This window comes from Scyliorhinus torazame, chromosome 26 (genome assembly GCF_047496885.1).
Source record: "Scyliorhinus torazame isolate Kashiwa2021f chromosome 26, sScyTor2.1, whole genome shotgun sequence".
Classification (NCBI taxonomy): Eukaryota; Metazoa; Chordata; class Chondrichthyes; order Carcharhiniformes; family Scyliorhinidae; genus Scyliorhinus; species Scyliorhinus torazame.
In genome coordinates this window covers 8,971,873-8,991,400 of record NC_092732.1, presented here as the reverse complement: position 1 = coordinate 8,991,400, position 19,528 = coordinate 8,971,873, and positions in this window count along the sequence as shown.

Genomic DNA, 19,528 nt, shown 5'->3' with positions numbered 1-19,528 from the left:
TTACAGTGGCCCCTGTGCAGTATATAATTATTTACAGTCGTCCCTGGGCAGTATATCATTATTTACAGTGGTCCCTGTGCAATATATAATTATTTACAGTCGTCCCTCTGGAGTATATCATAATTTACAGTGGTTACTGGGCATTGTAAGATTATTAAAAGTGGTCCCTGGGGCATTATATCATTTCTTTCAATAGTCACTGGGCAGTATGTCATTATTTACAGTGGTCCCTGGAAAGTATACCATTATTTACAGTGATCCCTGGATACTATATCATTATTTTCAGTGGTTCCTGGTCAGTATACCATTATTTGCAATAGACGCTGGTTAGTATATCATTATTTACAGTTACCTGGCTAGCATATCGTTATTTACAATGTTCCCTTTGTAGTATATCATTATTTACAGTCGTACCTGTGTAGTAAACCATTATTTACAGTGGTCCGACGGTACAATATCATTATTTACAGTCGTCCCAGGGTAGTATACCATTACTTACAGTGGTACCTTGGTAGTATATCAATGTTTACAATGGTCCCTGGGTAGTATATCATTATTTACAGCCGTCCATGGGGGGTACACAATTACTTACAGTGGTCCCTGCGTAGTAGATTATTATTTACAGTGGCCCCTGTGTGGAACATCATGAGTTACAGTGGTCCCTGCGTAGCATGTCATAAATTACTGTGGTCCCTGGGTAGCATATCATTATTTAAGTTGTCCCTGGGTAGTATATCATTATTTATTGTGGTCCGTGGGTAGTATTTCATTATTTACAGTTATCTCTGGGTAGTACATCATTATTTACAATAGTCCCTGGGTAGTATATCATTATTTACTGTAGTCCCTGGGCAGTGCATCATTATTTACAGTACTCCCTGTTCAGGAGATTATTGCTTACAGTAGTCCCTGGATAGTATATCATTATTTACAGTGATCCCTGATTAGTATATCATTATTTATATTTGTCCCTGGGAAGTGCATCATTACTTACAGCGGTCCCTGAGTAGTATATCATTATTTACTGCTGTCATTGTGTAGAATGTCATTCTTTATTTTGGGTCTCAGGGAAGCATGGTGACGCTGTGGTTAGCACTCCTGCCTCACGTCTCTGACTTCCCTGTTTCTATCCCAGCTCAGGGTCGCGGTCCGTGTGGTACTTGGGCATTCTGCGTGTTTGCGTGGGTTTCGGCCCCACAGGCCAAAGTTGTGCTGAGTACGTAGGTTGGACACGCGAATTTGCCCCTTAATTGAAAAAAACATAATTCGGTACTTTAATTTTCGTTTTAAATTATATTCATTGGTCCCTGGGTAGTATGTCATTAATTGCAGTGGTCCCTGTGTAGTCTATCATTATTTACAGTGGTCCCTGTGCAGTCTAACTTTATTTACGTTGGTCCCTGGGAAGTATATCATTTCTTACACTGCTCACTGGGTAGTATTTCATTATTTAGGGCAGCACGGTAGCACGGTGGTTAGCACTGTGGCTTCACAGCGCCAGGGTCCCAGGTTCGATTCCCCGCTGGGTCACTGTCTGTGCGGAGTCTGCACATCCTCCCCGTGTCTGCGAGGGTTTCCTCCGGGTGCTCCGGTTTCCTCCCACAGTCCAAAGATGTGCAGGTTAGGTGGATTGGCCATGATAAATTGCCCTTAGTGACCAAAAAGGTTAGGAGGGGTTATTGGGTTACGGGGATAGGGTGGAAGTGAGGGCTTAAGTGGGTCAGTGCAGACTCGATGGGCCGAATGGCCTCCTTCTGCACTGTATGTACTATGTTCTATGTTCTATGTTCTATTTACAGTTGTCCCTGTGTAGAAAGGTATTACTCACAGTGGTCCCTGGGGCAGTATGTGGTTATTTACCGTGGTCCCTGGGTAGGATATCATAATTTACTCTGGTCCCTGAGTATTATATCATTATGTACAGTGGTCCCTGTGTAGTATATCATTACTTGCAGTGGGCCCTGGTAGGTATACCATTATTTACAGTGGTCCCTTTGTAGTATATCACTACTTACAGTGGTCCGTGGGCAGTATATCATTGTTTACAATGGTCACTGGGCAGTATATTATTATTAACAGTAGCACCTGGGCAGCACGGTGGCGCAGTGGGTTAGCCCTGTTGCCTCACGGTGCCGAGGTCCCAGGTTCGATCCCGGCTCCGGGTCACTGTCCGTGTGGAGTTTGCACATTCTCCCCGTGTTTGCATGGGTTTCAGTCCAACAACCGAAAAGATGAGCAGCGTAGGCGTATTGGCCATGCTAAATTGCCCCTTAATTGGAAAAAAAAATAATTTCACGAATTATACACTAAACTTAAACAATGGGCAGCACGGTAGTATTGTGGATATCAGAATTGCTTCACAGCTCCAGGGTTCCAGGTTCGATTCCGGCTTGGGTCACTGTCTGTGCGGAGTCTGCACATCCTCCCCGTGCCTGCGTGGGTTTCCTCCGGGTGCTCCGGTTTCCTTCCACAGTCCAAAGATGGGCAGGTTAGGTGATACATTGCCCTTAGAGTCCAAAATTGCCCTTAGTGTTGGGTGGGGTTACTGGGTTATGGGATTAGGGTGGAGGTTTTTACCTTGGATAGGGTGCTCTTTCCAAGAGCCGGTGCAGACTCGATGGGCCGATGGCCTCCGTCTGCACTGTAAAGTCTATGATAATTAATGATTTACAGGGTTTTCTGGACATTGTATCATTATTGCCAGTCGTCATGCAAAGAAAATTACAGCACAGGAACAGGTTCTTCGGCCCTCCCAGCCTGCGCCGATCCAGATCCTTTATCGAAACCTGTCGCCTATTTTCCAAGGATCTACTTCTCTCTGTTCCCCGCCCGTTTCTATATCTGTATAGATGCAGCTTGAATGATTCTATCGTGCCCGCCTCTACCACTTCTGCTGGCAAAGCGTTCCAGGTACCCACTACCATCTGCGTAAAAAACTTTCCACGCACATCTCCCTTAAACATTCCCCCTCTCACCTTGAAATAGTGACCCCTTGTAATTGACAGCCCCACTCTTGGAAAAACCGTGTTGCTATCCACCCTGTCCATACCTCTCATAATTTTGTAGACCTCAATCAGGTCCTGCGTCTTTCAAACGTAAACAATCCTAATCTACTCAACCTTTCTTCATAGCTTGCACCCTCCATACCAGGCAACATCCTGGTGAACCTCCTCTGCACGCTCTCTAAAGCATCCACATCCTTCTGTTAATGTGGCGACCACAACTGCACGCAGTGTTCCAAATGTGACCTAACCAAAGACCTATACAACTGTAACATGACCTGCCGAATCTTGTACTCAATACCCAGATCGATGAAGACAAGCATGCTGTATGCCATCTTGACCACTCTATAGACCTGCGTTGTTGCCACGTTCAGGATACAATGGACCTGAACTCCCAGATCTCTCTGTCCATCAATTTTCTCCAGGACACTTCAATTGACCTTATAGTCCGCTCTTGAATTAGATCTTCCAAAATGCATCACCTCGCATTTGCCTGGATTGAACTCCACCAGCCATTTCTCTGCCCAACTTTCCAATCTATCTATACTTTGCTGTATTCTCTGACAGTCCTCCATGCTTTCTGCAACTCCACCAATCTTAGTTTCATCTGCAAACCTGCTAATCAGACCACCTATACCTTCGTCCAGATAATTTATGTAAATCACAAACAACAGTGGTCCGAGCACGGATCCCTGTGGAACACCACTCGTCACTTTTCTCAATTAAAGCCTCCTCCTTCTGTCATTGCACCCCGAAGTGAGATTCGAAGTATCTCAAACTCCTCCTCTTTTGCTCACTCAGTGATCCAATCATTGAAACTTTACCCTGATACATTCCTGATATTGCTACTGCATTTACTTTAATTACTTAATTTGATTACGACCGGATTTTTATGAAGGTAAGTTCCAAACATGACATTGTAACTTAATCACCTGTCCATTCAATGCTGCTAACGGGGTTTAATTCACTGTCTTCCCACCAATTGGTTATGTGTCTTAATTGTGATATTATTTCTTTTGCTCCAGACACCATGCTCCTCTAAGTCATCTGTATGTTTACCCAAATTCTGTACAACCTTATCTTTACATGTTACAGCTTCACTGATTATTTTTCCTGCAGTTTTAGTTGGTGGCTTCACCCAAACGTCCTCTCTATTATCAATTGTTTTAATATCTTAATTATTCCTGCATCAATTTTTATCAAATATTTTCCTGCCATCAGATTCTCTTTTTCTTATACTGCAAGAAATTCTCTTAATCTACCTTTTGATCCAATATCGTTATTCTCTAAAGCTCCTTCTTCAATGTATTTAACATTCTAAACATCATTATTTATTTTTTTTCCTAGTGACATTTTTAACTCAACGGGCACTAGGACCCTGCGGAGCTATGCAGTGTCAATTTCAATACTCAGTTTCAAAGCCTGCAAGCAGCTGACTGTTGCCCAGTGCAAACTCTTTATCCGTTTATTCTAAGACTAATTTAGTTCTGAACATACTGATTTACCTCCTCATAATACTGATCACATTTCTACTTGCCATTTGTAACTTCCAACTGATGTGAAACTCAGTTTTGCAAAATACAACATTTTTAAAAATACAAACACCAATGGAAATTCACAATTCCTTATTAGACATACACACACTCATTCATCCACTCAGATCTTAGATCTCTACTTTGTAGGGTTTCAAAAATCCTTATTAAACACACACACATTTATCCTCTGAGATCTTGGACCTCTATTCAGTGGGGTCTTAGTTACTTTGAACAAAAGTTGAGACCCCCTCCATGCTGATAAAGTTTCACTTATGCAGGAGTTTTTTTGCCTCTGTTAATTTCTTCCACTCTTGTTTCATTGCTTCAACTCTCTTGACCGTGTTTCAGAGCAAGAGGATTATTCTAATTGCCATTTTTCGGAATTCTACGTTCTGTTCCTGGTTGTGCTTTCAGTTGCAATCTGAAATTAAGGATAAGTACCCTTTCTGGGCCCTATCCAAGGCTGACGAAGGCACCATCTTCCTGTTTTAGTTAAGGGTCGATTTGTTATTGGTCTCGAAAGATTCTAGGCGTCCCCATTTCTCTAGGCGTTAACCTCACAATCTGCCTTACTCGAAGGATGATTAATTTATTGCCCTCTTTTACCAGTAATGGATGCAAGATTTTTAGTGCTGTCAACAAAATGTCTTGCAGACTTTTTCTCAGGGACAGCATTTTCTAGTCTGCTGATTTTACACACCCAATGAAGGTAAAGCAGTGGATGTAGTGTGCATGGATTTTAGTAAGGCATTTGATAAAGTTCCCCATGGTAGGCTTATGCAGAAAGTAAGGAGGCATGGGATAGTGGGAAATTTGGCCAGTTGGATAACGAACTGGCTAACCGATAGAAGTCAGAGAGTGGTGGTGGATGGCAAATCTTCAGCCTGGATCCCAGTTACCAGTGGCGTACCGCAGGGATCAGTTCTGGGTCCTCTGCTGTTTGTGATTTTCATTAATGACTTGGATGAGGGAGTTGAAGGGTGGGTCAGTAAATTTGCAGACGATACGAAGATTGGTGGAGTTGTGGATAGTAAGGAGGGCTGTTGTCGGCTGCAAAGAGACATAGATAGGATGCAGAGCTGGGCTGGGAAGTGGCAGATGGAGTTTAACCCTGAAGAGTGTGAGGTTGTCCATTTTGGAAGGACAACTATGAATGCGGAATACAGGGTTAACGGTAGAGTTCTTGGCAATGTGGAGGAGCAGAGAGATCTTGGGGTCTATGTTCATACATCTTTGAAAGTTGACACTCAAGTGGATAGAGCTGTGAAGAAGGCCTATGGTGTGCTCGCGTTCATTAACAGAGGGATTGAATTTAAGAGCCATGAGGTAATGATGCAGCTGTACAAAACTTTGGTAAGGCCACATTTGGAGTACTGTGTACAGTTCTGGTCGCCTCATTTTAGGAAGGATGTGGAAGCTCTGGAAAAGGTGCAAAGAAGATTTACCAGGATGTTGCCTGGAATGGAGAGTAGGTCTTACGAGGAAAGGTTGAGGGTGCTAGGCCTTTTCTCATTAGAGCGGAGAAGGATGAGGGGCGACTTGATAGAGGTTTATAAGATGATCAGGGGAATAGACAGAGTAGACAGTCAGATACTTTTTCCCCGGGTGGAACAAACCATTACAAGGGGACATAAATTTAAGGTGAACGGTGGAAGATATAGGAGGGATATCAGAGGTAGGTTCTTTACCCAGAGAGTAGTGGGGGCATGGAATGCACTGCCTGTGGAAGTAGTTGAGTAGGAAACATTAGAGACCTTCAAGCAGCTATTGGATAGGCACATGGATTACGGTAAAATGATATAGTGTAGATTTATTTGTTCTTAAGGGCAGCACGGTAGCATTGTGGATAGCACAATTGCTTAACAGCTCCATGGTCCCAGGTTCGATTCCGGCTTGGGTCATTGTCTGTGCGGAGTCTGCACATCCTCCCCGTGTCTGCGTGGGTTTCCTCCGGGTGCTCCGGTTTCCTCCCACAGTCCAAAGATGTGCGGGTTAGGTGAATTGGCCAATGATAAATTGCCCTTAGTGTCCAAATTGCCCTTGGTGTTGGGTGGAGGTGTTGACCTTGGGGAGGGTGCTCCTTCCAAGAGCCGGTGCAGACTCAATGGTCCGAATGGCCTCCTTCTGCACTGTAAATTCAATGATAATCTAAGATTAATCTAGGACAAAGGTTCGGCACAACATCATGGGCCCAAGGGCCTGTTCTGTGCTGTATTTTCTATGTTCTATGTTCAACCTGAGCTTCAGTCCCCTCGATCCACAGAATATGCTTACAAAAGTCAATCACACATGACTTTCCCGACTTAACTCGGCAGGTAAAGTCTGACTCACACATAGACCAGAAACTTCTAATATTCTAGCCTTTGTGCCGGTTAGAAACTTCTCATATTCCAACCGTTTATTGGGAACTATAAACTTCTAATATTCTAGCCCCCACTCTGCGCAACTAGAAACTTCTCATATTCTAGCCTCGCTTTACCTAGAAACTTCTAATATTCTATGCCACCACGCTGGATGCCATGCCAGCAAAACAACCGGCTGGGCGTAATTACCACAGTGTTCACACGACGGCTGCCATGTAGAAAACAAAGCAACCTGCTAGGCGTAATTAACACAGTTTTAATAAAACGTTGTGCGCCATGTTTTTGAAAACTCACCACTATCCTTAGAATTCCCCCTATACCAAAAAGGGCAGATATTCTGAATGGTGATCAGGCATTCTCACTCCCCGACTCCGACGCAAGCTTCAGTGGGTGCTTATCAGGTCAAACTATATTTTCAAGTTATCCCCCGGTATAACCCATACCTTCACCGAGATTTCATCTACTTATTACTTAGTAGCATCGATCCTGGGTCCCGCATTGCTAAGTAAGTGAAGTAGACTAATAACCACTGTTTCAGGTTAAAACTTTTAAGTTATTATATTATTATAGATTTTTTTCTCTTTTTAAAAGATGCAATCGCTGTCTTTACAGAAAAGTAAAAATATCTTGCTTCTGGATTCTTCTGGTTGGTTGAAGAGACCTTCAGGCCCAACTTGACAATCAATCTTCTTTTTAAAATCTGGTCTTCTTTAGATGTTTTCGCTGATGAGCTCGGTTGCAGTGTCCTATCTTTCCCATGTACCGAGATATGAAAGCTGTCTCTGAGCTGACTCTGCCTACTTTTTAAATTCTAGTCTTCCTTAGATGTCTTCGCTATTTTAGCTCGGCTGCTCTGCCCTGTCTCTTTCCCATGACCGAGCTGATTGTAATCTGTCTCTGCTTCTCTCTCTCTCCCTCTGAGTTCTGGTTGTCGTTCTGGTAGTTCCTGCTCTTGTCTCTCGGTTTATATTCGCTTTCTAACAATTAAGTTTTTATGACGTTATTGTAAAGTAACTCTTATTTTCTTTGATTGCAAAAAGTACCTTTTGATCTAAACCTTTTAATCCAACTAAGTCTTCATTTTGACATGACTTCCCCTCATTGATCTGATTACAGTATTTCCTTTGTGGTGTTCAAAATGCTTTGGTTTCAAGAGGTGTTACTTTTAATTCCTGTTACCAATTTCCAATTGTGTCCTTAGCTCAATTTAGACTTTGATTTTGGCTTTGAATTGTGTTTCTCGTAGACTGATAAACCTCGTACTAGCAGGTTTTCACACATAGAATTATCACCAAATTCAACTGAACCTCATCCATTAGTTTCCTGGTCCTTACTAAGGTAGTTACTTTCAATGAAAGTGTGAGCCCTTGTTTTTGGCTTCATTCAAAATCCTGTTTGTCTTGTTTGCTCAGTCTGCTTGACCAAGGCTATCTGCATTTTACAATCCTGCCCTGACAGTTGCTGTTAACGCTTTGTGGGATCTTTCCCTGTATCCTCTCATGTTTCTCTCAGATCAGATATTACCAGCCTTCCATGTTTCAAATGACACATCTTTCCATATTAACAATTGCACAGGGGAGGGCAAAGATCAAGACAGCGATAGTTATAGGGTACCCCATAGTAAGGGGCACAGGTAGGTGCTTCTGTGGCCGTGAAAGTGACTCCAGGATGATATGTGGTCTCCCTGGTGGCAAGGTCGCGGAAGTCTCTCAAATAACACAGGACATCCTGTAGGGTGAACAGCCAGAGGTCATATGCACATAAGTACTATGAAGTGAAATGAAAATCGGTTATTGTCACAAGTAGACTTCAAATGAAGCTACTGTGAAAAGCCACTAGTTGCAACACTCCGGCGCCTGCTCGGGGAGGCTGTACTGACGACATAGGCAGGAATAGTGATCAGGTCCTCCAGAAGGAGTTCAGGGAGTTAGTAGTAAGCTAAAAATCATGATCTCTCGGGTTGTAATCTAGGATTATTTCATGTGTCCGGTGCCAGTGAGGTTAGAAATAGGAGAATAGTGCAGCTAAATACGTAGCTAAACTGGTGGTGTCGGAGCGAGGGCTTTAGATTTCTGGAACACTGCGATCGTTCCGGGGCAGGTGAGAACTGTACAAGAAAAAAGGCTTGCATATGAACTGGATGGGCACCAGTATCCTGGCTGGTCTGTTTGCTGGAGTTACTCGGGAGGATTTAATCTAGAATGGCAGGTGAGTTAGAACCAGAGCGTTGGCTTAAAAGTGAAATAACTGAAGAGGAAATAGAGAACAAAGCTAAGATAACACATCACCCTGTCTGCTCAAACGCAATGGTTTGAAGTGTATTGGATTCAACGCAACACGTAGTGCAGGTAAGGCAAATGAACGTAGAGCACTTATTAGCGCTTCGAATTGTGATGTTGTGACTATCACAGAAATTTAAATAAAGGAAGGCCAGAATTGGCAAGAGAACGGTGGAGGATACCGATATTCCAGGAGAGATCCAGAGGTATGTGAAGGGGGGGGTCGGGGGTGGGGGGGGGGGTATCAATTCTAGTTAAGGGGAAAATGTTAACAAATATTTAGAGCTCCCAATTCACGTTTTGCAATTAAGGGACAATTTTGAATGACGAATCCGCCTAACCTGCACATCCTTTGGGTTGTGGGGGCGAAAGCCACGGAAGAAACGGGAAGAATCTACACACTCCACACGGACAGTGATATCGAGCCGCAATCAATCCTGGGAGCTCGGCACCGTGGGGCACCCGTGATAACCACTGCGCTAATGTGTTGCCCGTTACGGAGAATATTATAGCCGCATTGAGGGCGCACACCTTGCAAATTCATACAAGGAAGCAATCTGGGTAGAGATCAGGAACAGGAAGGCGGCAATAACAATGTTGGGCATTTATTACTCGCCCCCAACTGCCAGAGACAGATAGAGGAGCAGATAGGTAGAGAGATGTTGGACAGATGCAAATGTTGTTGTGGTAGCGGATTTTAATTTCCCCAACATTTACTGGGACTTACTTAGGCTTGGGCTTGGATTGGGCACAGTGTGTAAGGTGTATCCAGGAAGTCTTCTTGGGGTAATATGTAGATTACCCAACTGGGGAAGTGGCAGTACTGGGCGTACTATTGAGGAATGAACCTGGACAGTTGATTGAGGTTGCAGTAGGGGAACATGGGTGTAGTGACCGCAGTTCTAGAAGGTTTAGGGTACTTTTTCTCAGGTTAAGGTGCTAAACTGGGTTAACCTCGGTTAAGGTGCTAAACTGGGAAAAGGCAAATTACGGGACTATTACACAGGACTTGAGGAATATTGATTAGGTGTGGTTGTTGGAAGGTAAGTCAACATTCCCGTACCAGCGTCCCCGAACAGGCGCCGGAATGTGGTGACGAGGGTCTTTTCACAGGAACTTCATTTGAAGCCAATTTGTGAGAATAAGCGATTGTCATTTCATTTCATTTTCATTTTTCAACATCGGACAGGGAGGAGTCTTTCAAGCGACAGTTGACTCGGATCTATGGAAGTCACCTTCCTGAGAGTATCGGACGTTTAGGGAGCCTTGGATACCGAGGTATATTGTGAACCTCGTCAAAAAGAAAAAGGAGACTTTTGTGCTGTCTGGAAGGGTAGGGGCAGTCGAAACCCTTGAGGAGTATCAAAAAGTAGCAAGGGACTTATGTGGGAATTTAAGAGAGCTAAAGGGGTCATGAAAAGTCCTTGGCAAGTAGGATTACGGTGAATCCCAAAGCATTCAGTCCGAAATTGCATATTTTAGAGAAAAAGCTCAATGACTGAACCAGTTTCGCAGCCTTCTCGGCGTGAGTCTCGATTAGCTCTAGTTCCATGTTCCAGAGGTGGTGAATTTGCGTCGCCTTCTTCTTAAGTCTTTCCCAGTTGGACCGCAAGTGCGGGATGAGTGAGTTCCTTTTGGACACACCAGTGAGTCCATTCGTCGCCGTCAGTTCGCAGGAGGCCATGTGCTTCCAAGATTGACGCATCCTCAAAGAGCGAGAAGGGAGCCGGGAATTCACAGAGAGTGCAGGTGACTGGGAGCAGACTCGGAGGGCGGAGTCCCAGTTGGTCCACATTCTGTAAGGTAAGAGTTGTTTGTTTTGGGGGTTTTTAATTTGGGATTTCAAATTTTTCAATTGAATTTTTTGTTTATTTTTCCCCCCTTTAAATATCTTTGTGAATTCTGTTTAGGGGGCACTGCTGTTTGTCATTTTTATAAATGATCTGGAGGAGGGCATAGAAGGATGGGTGAGTAAATTTTCAGATGACACTGAAGTCGGTGGAGTTGTGGACAGTGCGGGAGGATGTTGCAGGTTTCAGGGGGACACAGATAAGCCGCAGAGCTGGGCTGAGGGGTGGGAAATGGAGTTTCATGCAGAAAAGTGTGAGGTGATTCATTTTGGAAAGAGTTAAAGAAATCCAGAGTACTGGGCTAATGGAAAGATTCTTCGTAGTGTCGATGAGCAGAGAAATCTCAGTGCCCATGTACATATATCCCTGAATGTTGCCACCCAAGTTGATAGGGTTGTTAAGAAGGTAGAGGGATTGAGTTTCGGAACCATGAGGTCACGTTGCAGCTGCACCAAACTGAGGTGCAGCCGCATTTGCAGTATAGCGTGCAGTTCTGGTCACCGCATTGTCGGAAGGATGTGGAAGCATTGGGTAGGGTGCAGAGGAGATTTACCAAGATGTTGCCTGGTATGGAGGGAAGATCTTATGAGGAAAGGCTGAGGGACTTTCAAAGATGTGCAGGTTAGGTGGATTGGCCATGATAAATTGCCCTTAGTGTCCAAAATTGCCTTTGTTGTTGGGTGGAGGTCTTGAGTTTGGGTAGCGGGCTCTTTCCAAGAGCCGGTGCAGACTCAAAGGGCCGAATGGCCTCCTTCTGCACTGTAAATGCAATGATAATCTATGATTAATCTTGGACAAAGGTTCGGCACAACATCCTGGGCCGAAGGGCCTGTTCTGTGCTGTATTTTCTATGTTCTATGTTCTATGACTTAAGGCTGTTTTCGTTAGAGGTAAAGAGGTGACTTAATTGAGGCATACTAGATGATCATAGGATTAGATAGAGTGGACAGTGAGAGCCTGTTTCCTCGGATGTTGATGGCTAGCACGAGGGGACACAGCTTTACATTGAGGGGAGATAGATATAGGACAGATGTCAGAGGTAGGTTCTTTACTCAGAGAGTAATAAAGGAGTGGAACAGTCGTGGACTCGCCAACATTAAGGGCATTTAAATGGTCATTGGATAAACATATGGGTGATAAGGGAATAGTGTAGATCGGCATTAGGTTGGTTTCACAGGTCGGCGCAACATCGAGGGACGAAGTGCCTGTTCAGGGCTGTAATGTTCTATGTTCTATGTTCTGATCAGAGGGGATGAAGGCGAGAGCAGTTGCGTGCTCCTCCGGTAGGATGTGGGTGGTGAGGGGTACCCCGGTGTCCCCGCTGACTATATCTGCGGGAGGTGCTGCCAGCTACTCAGAGACCGCATTAGGGATCTGTAGATGGAGCTGAATGAACTTCGGATAATCCGGGAGGCAGAGGACTGATAGAGAAGGGTTACAGGGAGGTAGCCACACCGAAGGTGCAGGCCAGAGCAGCTGGGTTGCAGTCAGGGGAATTAAAACGAATGGGCGGACAGTGCAGGGATCAGTCGTGGCCATTCTCCTTCAAAACCAGTATACCTTTTCGGATGCTGTTTTTTGGGGGGAGGGGAGGTGATGATCTACCGTGAGAACGCCCGAGCCGTCAGCTCTCTGGCACTGAGTCTGGCTCTGTGGCTCAGAAATGAAGGGGGGTGAATAGTAAAGCAACAGTGACCGCAGTCTCAATGGTTAGGGGAATGGTTCGGAGATTCTGTGGCCGCGAACGAGACTTCCGGGAGGTGTGTTGCCTCCCGGGTGCCAGAGCCAGGGATGTCTCGGATAGAGTCTACAGGAGTCTTAAGGCGGAGGGTGAGCAACTAGAAATCGTGGTGCAGATAGGCGCCACCGACATAGCTAAGAAAAGGAATGAGGATCTAAAAAGTGATTTTAGGAAGTTAGGTTGGAAGCTGAAGAGCAGGACAAGCAGAGTAATGATCGCACGATTGCGACCGGTGCCACGTGCAAGTGAGGCAAGGGACAGAGAGCGATTGCAGCAGAACACATGGCTACATGGCTGGTGCAGGAGGTTCAGATATGTGGATCATTGGGATTTCTTTTGAGGAAGATGGGACCTGTACATAAAGGACGGATTTCACTTAAACAGGTAGGGCACCAATATCATCGGTGGGAGGTTTGCTAGAGCTCTTCAGGAGGGTTTAACTAGTTTGGCAGGGGCGTGGAAACCAGTGCTATGGGTGCAGACTCGATAGGCCGAATGGCCATCTTCTGCACTGTAAATTCTATGAAATTCTATGGATTAAAGGATAGAATAGCTGTTGAACGGGCAGAAATAGAGTGCAGCAGGTCTGTGAGGAAAGACAGGCAGTTGATTGGGCACAGCTGCAATCAGTGGAATGGATTAAAGTGTGTCTGTTTCAATGCAAGTATTGTCAGGAATAAAGGATATGAACTTAGGACATGGATCAGTACTTGCAACTACGATGTTGTGGCCATCACGAATACATGGATTTCACAGGGGCAGCAATGGTTGTTACATGTTCCACGGTTTAGATGTTTTCAGAAGAATAGGGAGGGAGGTAAACGAGGAGGGGGAGTGGCACTGTTAATTAGGGAGCGCACCACAGCTGCAGAGGAGGGTAGTCGAGGAGGGTCTGTCTACTGAGTCAGTATGGGTGGAAGGCAGAAGAAAAAAAGGAGCATGAACTTAATTGGCAGTATTCTATTGACCCCGAAATAGCGTCAGAGTGATAGAGGAACAGTTTGTGCGGCAAATCTTGGAAAAGTGCAGAAGTAGCAGAGTTGTTGGCATGGGTGACTTCAACTTCTCGCATATTGACTGGAACCTCCTTAGTGCAAATGGATTTATGGAGCAAATGTTGTCATGTGTGTACAGGAAGTATTCTTGACTCAATATGTAGATAGACCAACTCGAGGAGAGGTCAGATTGGACTTAAGAACATAAGAACATAAAAAATAGGAACAGGAGTAGGCCACCTGGCCCCTCGAGCCTGCTCCGCCATTTGCTGATCTTTATGGACTCAGCTCCACTCTCCAGCCCGCACACCATATCCCCGAATCCCTTTATTCTATAGAAAGGTATCTATCTTTTTCTTTAAAACGTTTAAAGAAGGAGCCTCAACAGCTTCACTGGGCAAGGAATTACAGAGATTCGCAACCCTTTGGGTGAAGAAGTTCCTCCTACACTCCGTCCTAAATCTACTTCCCCTTATTTTGAGGCTCTGCCCCCTAGTTCTGCTTTCGCCGGCCAGTGGAAACAACCTGCCCGCATCTATCCTATCTATTCCCTTCATAATTTTATATGTTTCAATAAGATTCCCCCGCATCCTTCTAAACTCCAATGAGTACAGCCCTAATCGACTCAACCTCTCGTCATAATCTAATCCCCTCAACTCTGGGATCAATCTAGCGAATCTCCTCTGCACGCCCTCCAGTGCCAATATGTCCTTTCTCAGGTAAGGAGACCAAAACTGAACACAATACACCAGATGCGGCCTCACCAACACCCTATACAATTGCAGCATAACCTCCCTAGTCTTGAATTCCAGCCCTCTAGCAAGGAACGACAAAACTCAATCAGCCATCTTAATCACCTGTTGCACCTGCACACCAACTTTTTGCGACTCGTGCACCAGCATACTCAGGTCCCTCTGCACAGCAGCATGTTTTAACATCTTACCGTTTAAATAATAATCTATTTTGCTGTTATTCCTCCCAAAATGGATAGCCTCACACTTGGCAACATTGAATTCCATCTGCCAGACCCTAGCCCATTCACCTAACCTATCCAAATCCTTCTGCCGACTTCCGGTATCCTCTGCACGTTTTGCTTTACCACTCATCTTAGTGGCGTCTGCAAACTTTGACACATTGCACTTGGTCCCCAACTCCAAATCGTCTATGTAAATTGTGAACAACTGCTGGCCCAACACTGATCCTTGAGGGACCCCACTAGTTACAGGTTGCCAACCAGAGAAACACCCATTTATCCCCGATCTCTGCTTTCTGTTAGTTAACCAATCCTCTACCCATGTTACCACTTTACCCACAATGCCATGCATCTTTAGTTTATGCAGCAACCTTTTGTCTGGCACCTTGTCAAAAGCTTCCTGGAAATCCAGATTTTCGACATCCATTGGCTCCCCGTTGTCTACTGCACCGGTAACGTCCTCAAAAAATTGTACCAAATTAGTCAGACACGACCTACCCTTTGTGAACCCATGCTGCGTCTGCCCAATGGGACAATTTCCCTCCAGGTGCCCCGCTATTTCCTTCTTAATGATAGATTCCAGCATTTTCCCGACAACCGAAGTTCAGCTTACCGGCCTATAATTACCCGCTTTCTGCCGACCTCCTTTTTGAAACAGTGGTGTCACGTTTGCTACTTTCCAATCCTCTGGTACCACCCCAGGGTCTGGTGAATTTTGACAAATTATCACTAGGTGTTTACAATTTCCCTAACCATCTCTTTTAACACTCTGGGATGCATCCCATCAGGGCCAGGAGACTTGTCTACCTTTAGCCCCATTAGCTTGCCCAGTACTGCCTCCTTAGTGATTACAATCATCTCAAAGTCCTCACCTATCATATCTTTATTTCCATCAGACACTGGCATGTTATTTGTGTCCTCCACTGTGAAGACTGACCCAAAAAACCTGTTCAGCTCCTCAGCCATTTCCCCGTCTCCTATTATTAAATCTACATTCTCATCTTCCAAACGACCAATATTTACCTTAGCCACTCTTTCTTGTCTTATATATTTGTAGACGCTTTTTCATTCATTTTATTTCTATCTGCTTTTATGTTCTGAGCCAGTTTACTTTCGTAGTCTACATTACTCTTCTTTATAGCTTTTTTAGTAGCTTTCTGTTGTCCCCTAAAGACTTCCCAGTCCTCTCGTCTCCCACTAATTTTTGCCACTTTGTATGTTTTTTCCTTCAATTTGATACTCTCCCTCACCTCCTTCGATAGCCACGGTCGATTTTTCCCCTTTCTACCGTCTTTCCTTTTTGTCGGTATGAACCTTTTCTGAACACTGCGAAAGATCGCTCGGAAGGTTCTCCACTGTTCCTCAACTGCTTCAACATGAAGTATTTGCTCCCAGTCTACCTTAGCTAGTTCTGCTCTCATCCCATTGTAATCGCCTTTGTTTAAGCACAAAACACTAGTGTTTGATTTTACCTTGTCATCCTCCAACTGTATTTTAAATTCCACTATAATGTGGTCGCTCCTTCCAAGAGGATCCCGATCTATGAGATCATTAATCAATCCTGCCTCATTACACAGGACCAGATCTAGGACCGCTTGTTCCCTTGTAGGTTCCATTACATACTGTTCCAGGAAATGATCCCGGGCACATTCTATAAACTCCTCCTCAAGGCTTCCTTTACCAACCTGGCTAAACCAATCGATATGCAGATTAAAATCTCCCATGATAACCGCTGTACCATTTCTACACGCATCCGTTATTTCTTTGCTTATTGCCTGCCCTATCATCCTGTAACTATTTGGTTGCCTACAGACTACTCCTATGAGTGACCTTTTCGCCTTACTATTCCTGATTTCCACCCAAATTGATTCAACCTTGTCCTCCATAACACCAATATCATCCCTTACTATTGCCCAGATGCCATCCTTAAACAACAAAGCTACACCACCGTCCTTACCGTCCATTCTATCCTTTCGTATAGTCTGATACCCTTGGATATTTAACTCCCAGTCGTGACCATCTTTTAACCATGTTTCAGTAATGGCCACTAAATCATAGTCATTCACTCTGATTTGCGCCATCAACTCATTTGCCTTATTTCGTATACTACGAGCATTCAGGTAAAGTACACTTCTGCTGTTTTTTATGGCTTCGTTATGAATACTAACACCTTGATCAGTAAGTTTTGACAAATTATTTTTCCTCTTACCCTTTCTCCTAATTTTCCTTGTCTTTGAACCCATATCTCTACATAATAACTTGTCATGTAACCTGCTGCCTTGATCTCCATTAACCATTATACTGTCCATAGCTTTACATTTCTCTTCCCCCAACTTGCTAGTTTAAAGTCCTTGTGACCAACCTATTTATCCTATTCGCTAGAACACTGGTCCCAGAATGGTTCAGGTGAAGACCGTCCCAACGGTACAGCTTTCTCCTGCCCCAGTACTGATGCCAATGCCCCATGAAATGGAATCCCTCTTTCCCGCACCACTCCTTTAGCCACGTGTTAACTTCCCTAATTTTCTCAACCCTATGCAATTGGCACGTGGCTCGGGTAGTAATCCAGAGATTGTAACCCTGGAGGACCTGTTCTTTAATTTAGTCCCTAGTGTTTGATAATCCCCAAACAGGTCCTCTTTCCTAGTCTTACCTATGTTGTTAGTCCCAACGTGGACCACAACAACTGGATCATCCCCCTCCCTCTCCAAAATTCTTTCAAGCCGATCAGAGATGTCCCTCACCCTGGCACCGGGCTGGCAACATACCATGAAGGACTCTCGATCTGGCTTACAGAGGATGCCATCAATCCCCCTAATTATAGAACCCCTACAAATACCACTTGTCCTTTTTCCTCCCCCCTCTTGAATGGATTCCTGTACCACTTGGTGCTCGGCAACGAACACGGCCAGGTGTCAGATGTGTCGGCGGGAGATCATTTCGGTGACAGTGACCACAACTCCTTGACCTTTACCATAGTCATGGAGTGGGATAGGAACACACAATATGGGAAGGTATTTAATTGGGGGAGGGGAAATTATACTGCTGTTAGACAGGAGGTGAGGAGCAGAAAGTGGGAACAATAGTTCTTGGGGAAATGTACAACAGTAACCTGGGGATTGTTTAAGGAGCACTTGTTGCGAGTGCTGAATTGTTTTGTCCCAATGAGACGAGGAAGAAATGGTAAGGTGAAGGAGCCTTTGATGACAACAGCTGTGGAGCTTTTCGCCAAGAGGATGAAGGAAACTTACGTAAGGTTGAGGAAGCAAGGATCTGACTCGGCTCTTGACGGTTAAAAGGTAGCCAGGAAGGAACTCAAAAATGGAATGAGGAGAGGTAGAAGGGGGCATGAAAAAGCCCTGGCGGGATGGATTAGGGAAACCCCCAAGGAGTTCTACACTTACGTGAGAAATAAGTGCACCATGAGAGTGAGAATAGGGCCAACCAGGGGTAGCGGAGGGAACTTGTGTCTAGAGTCTGAGGAGATGGGGAGACCCTAAATGAATACTTTGCTTCAGTATTCACTAGAGAGGGGGGCCTTGTTGCTCATGAGATCAGTGTGAACCAGTTTAATAGACTCGAACATGTTGATATTAAGAAGCAGGATGTGCTGGAAATTTTAAAAAGCATCAGGATAGATAAGTCCCCTGGCCCTGACGGGATATATTCAAGGTTATAACGGGAAGCGAGGGCGGAAATTGCTGCGCCGTTGGCGATTAACTTTGTGTCCTCCCTCTCCACCGGAGTAGTACCGGATGATTGGAGGGAGCCGATTGTTGTTCCCCTGTTCAACAAAGGGAATAGGGAAATCCCTGGAAATTACAGACCCTTCAGTCTTACGTCTGTGGTGAGCAAAATATTGGAAAGAATTCTGAGAGATAAGATTTATGATTATTAAGAAAAACATAGTTTGATTAAAGATACTCAGCATGGCAGTGTGAGGAGCAGGTCATACCTCACAAGCCTTATTGAATTCTTTGAGCGTGTGACGAGACGCATTGATGAATGTCCAGCAGTGGATGTGGATTTCAGTAAGGAATTTGATAAGGCTCCTCATGGTCTGCTCATTCAGAAAGTTAGGGGGCATGGAATACAGGGAAATTTGGCTGTCTGGATACAGAATTGGCTGGCCGAAAGACGTCAGCAAGTGGTAGTGCATGGTAAGTATTCCCCCTGGAGGACGGTGCCCAGTATTGTCCCGCAAGGATCCGTTCTGGGACCTCTGCTCTTTGTGATTTTTATAAATGACTTAGATGCGGAAGTGGAAGGGTGGGTTAGTAAGTTGCCGAGGTTGTGGAAGTGTGGGTTAGTAAGTGTGCCGATGACACGACGGCTGGGGAGTTGCAGATAGTGTTAAGGTTTGTTGCAGGTTGCAGCAGGACATTGACAGGATTCAGAGCTCGGCTGACAAATTGCAGATGGAGTTAAACCTTGATGAATGTGAAGTGATTCATTTTGGAAGGTCAAATTTGAATGCTGAATACAGGGTTAAAGGCAGGATTATTGGAAAGTGTTGAGGAACAGAGGGATCTCGGGGTCCACGTTCATAGACCCCTCGAAGTTACCACCCAGGTTGACAGGGTTGTTAAGAAGGCGTGTGGTGTGTTGGCTTTCATTAACTGGGGGATTGAGTTTAAGAGCCGAGAAGTTTTGCTGCAGCTTTATCAAACTCTAGTTAGACCAGACTTGGAATATTGTGTCCAGTTCTGGTCGCCTCATTATGGGAAGGATGCGGATGCTTTCGAGAGGGTACAGAGGAGATTTTCCAGGATGCAGCCTGGACAGGAGGG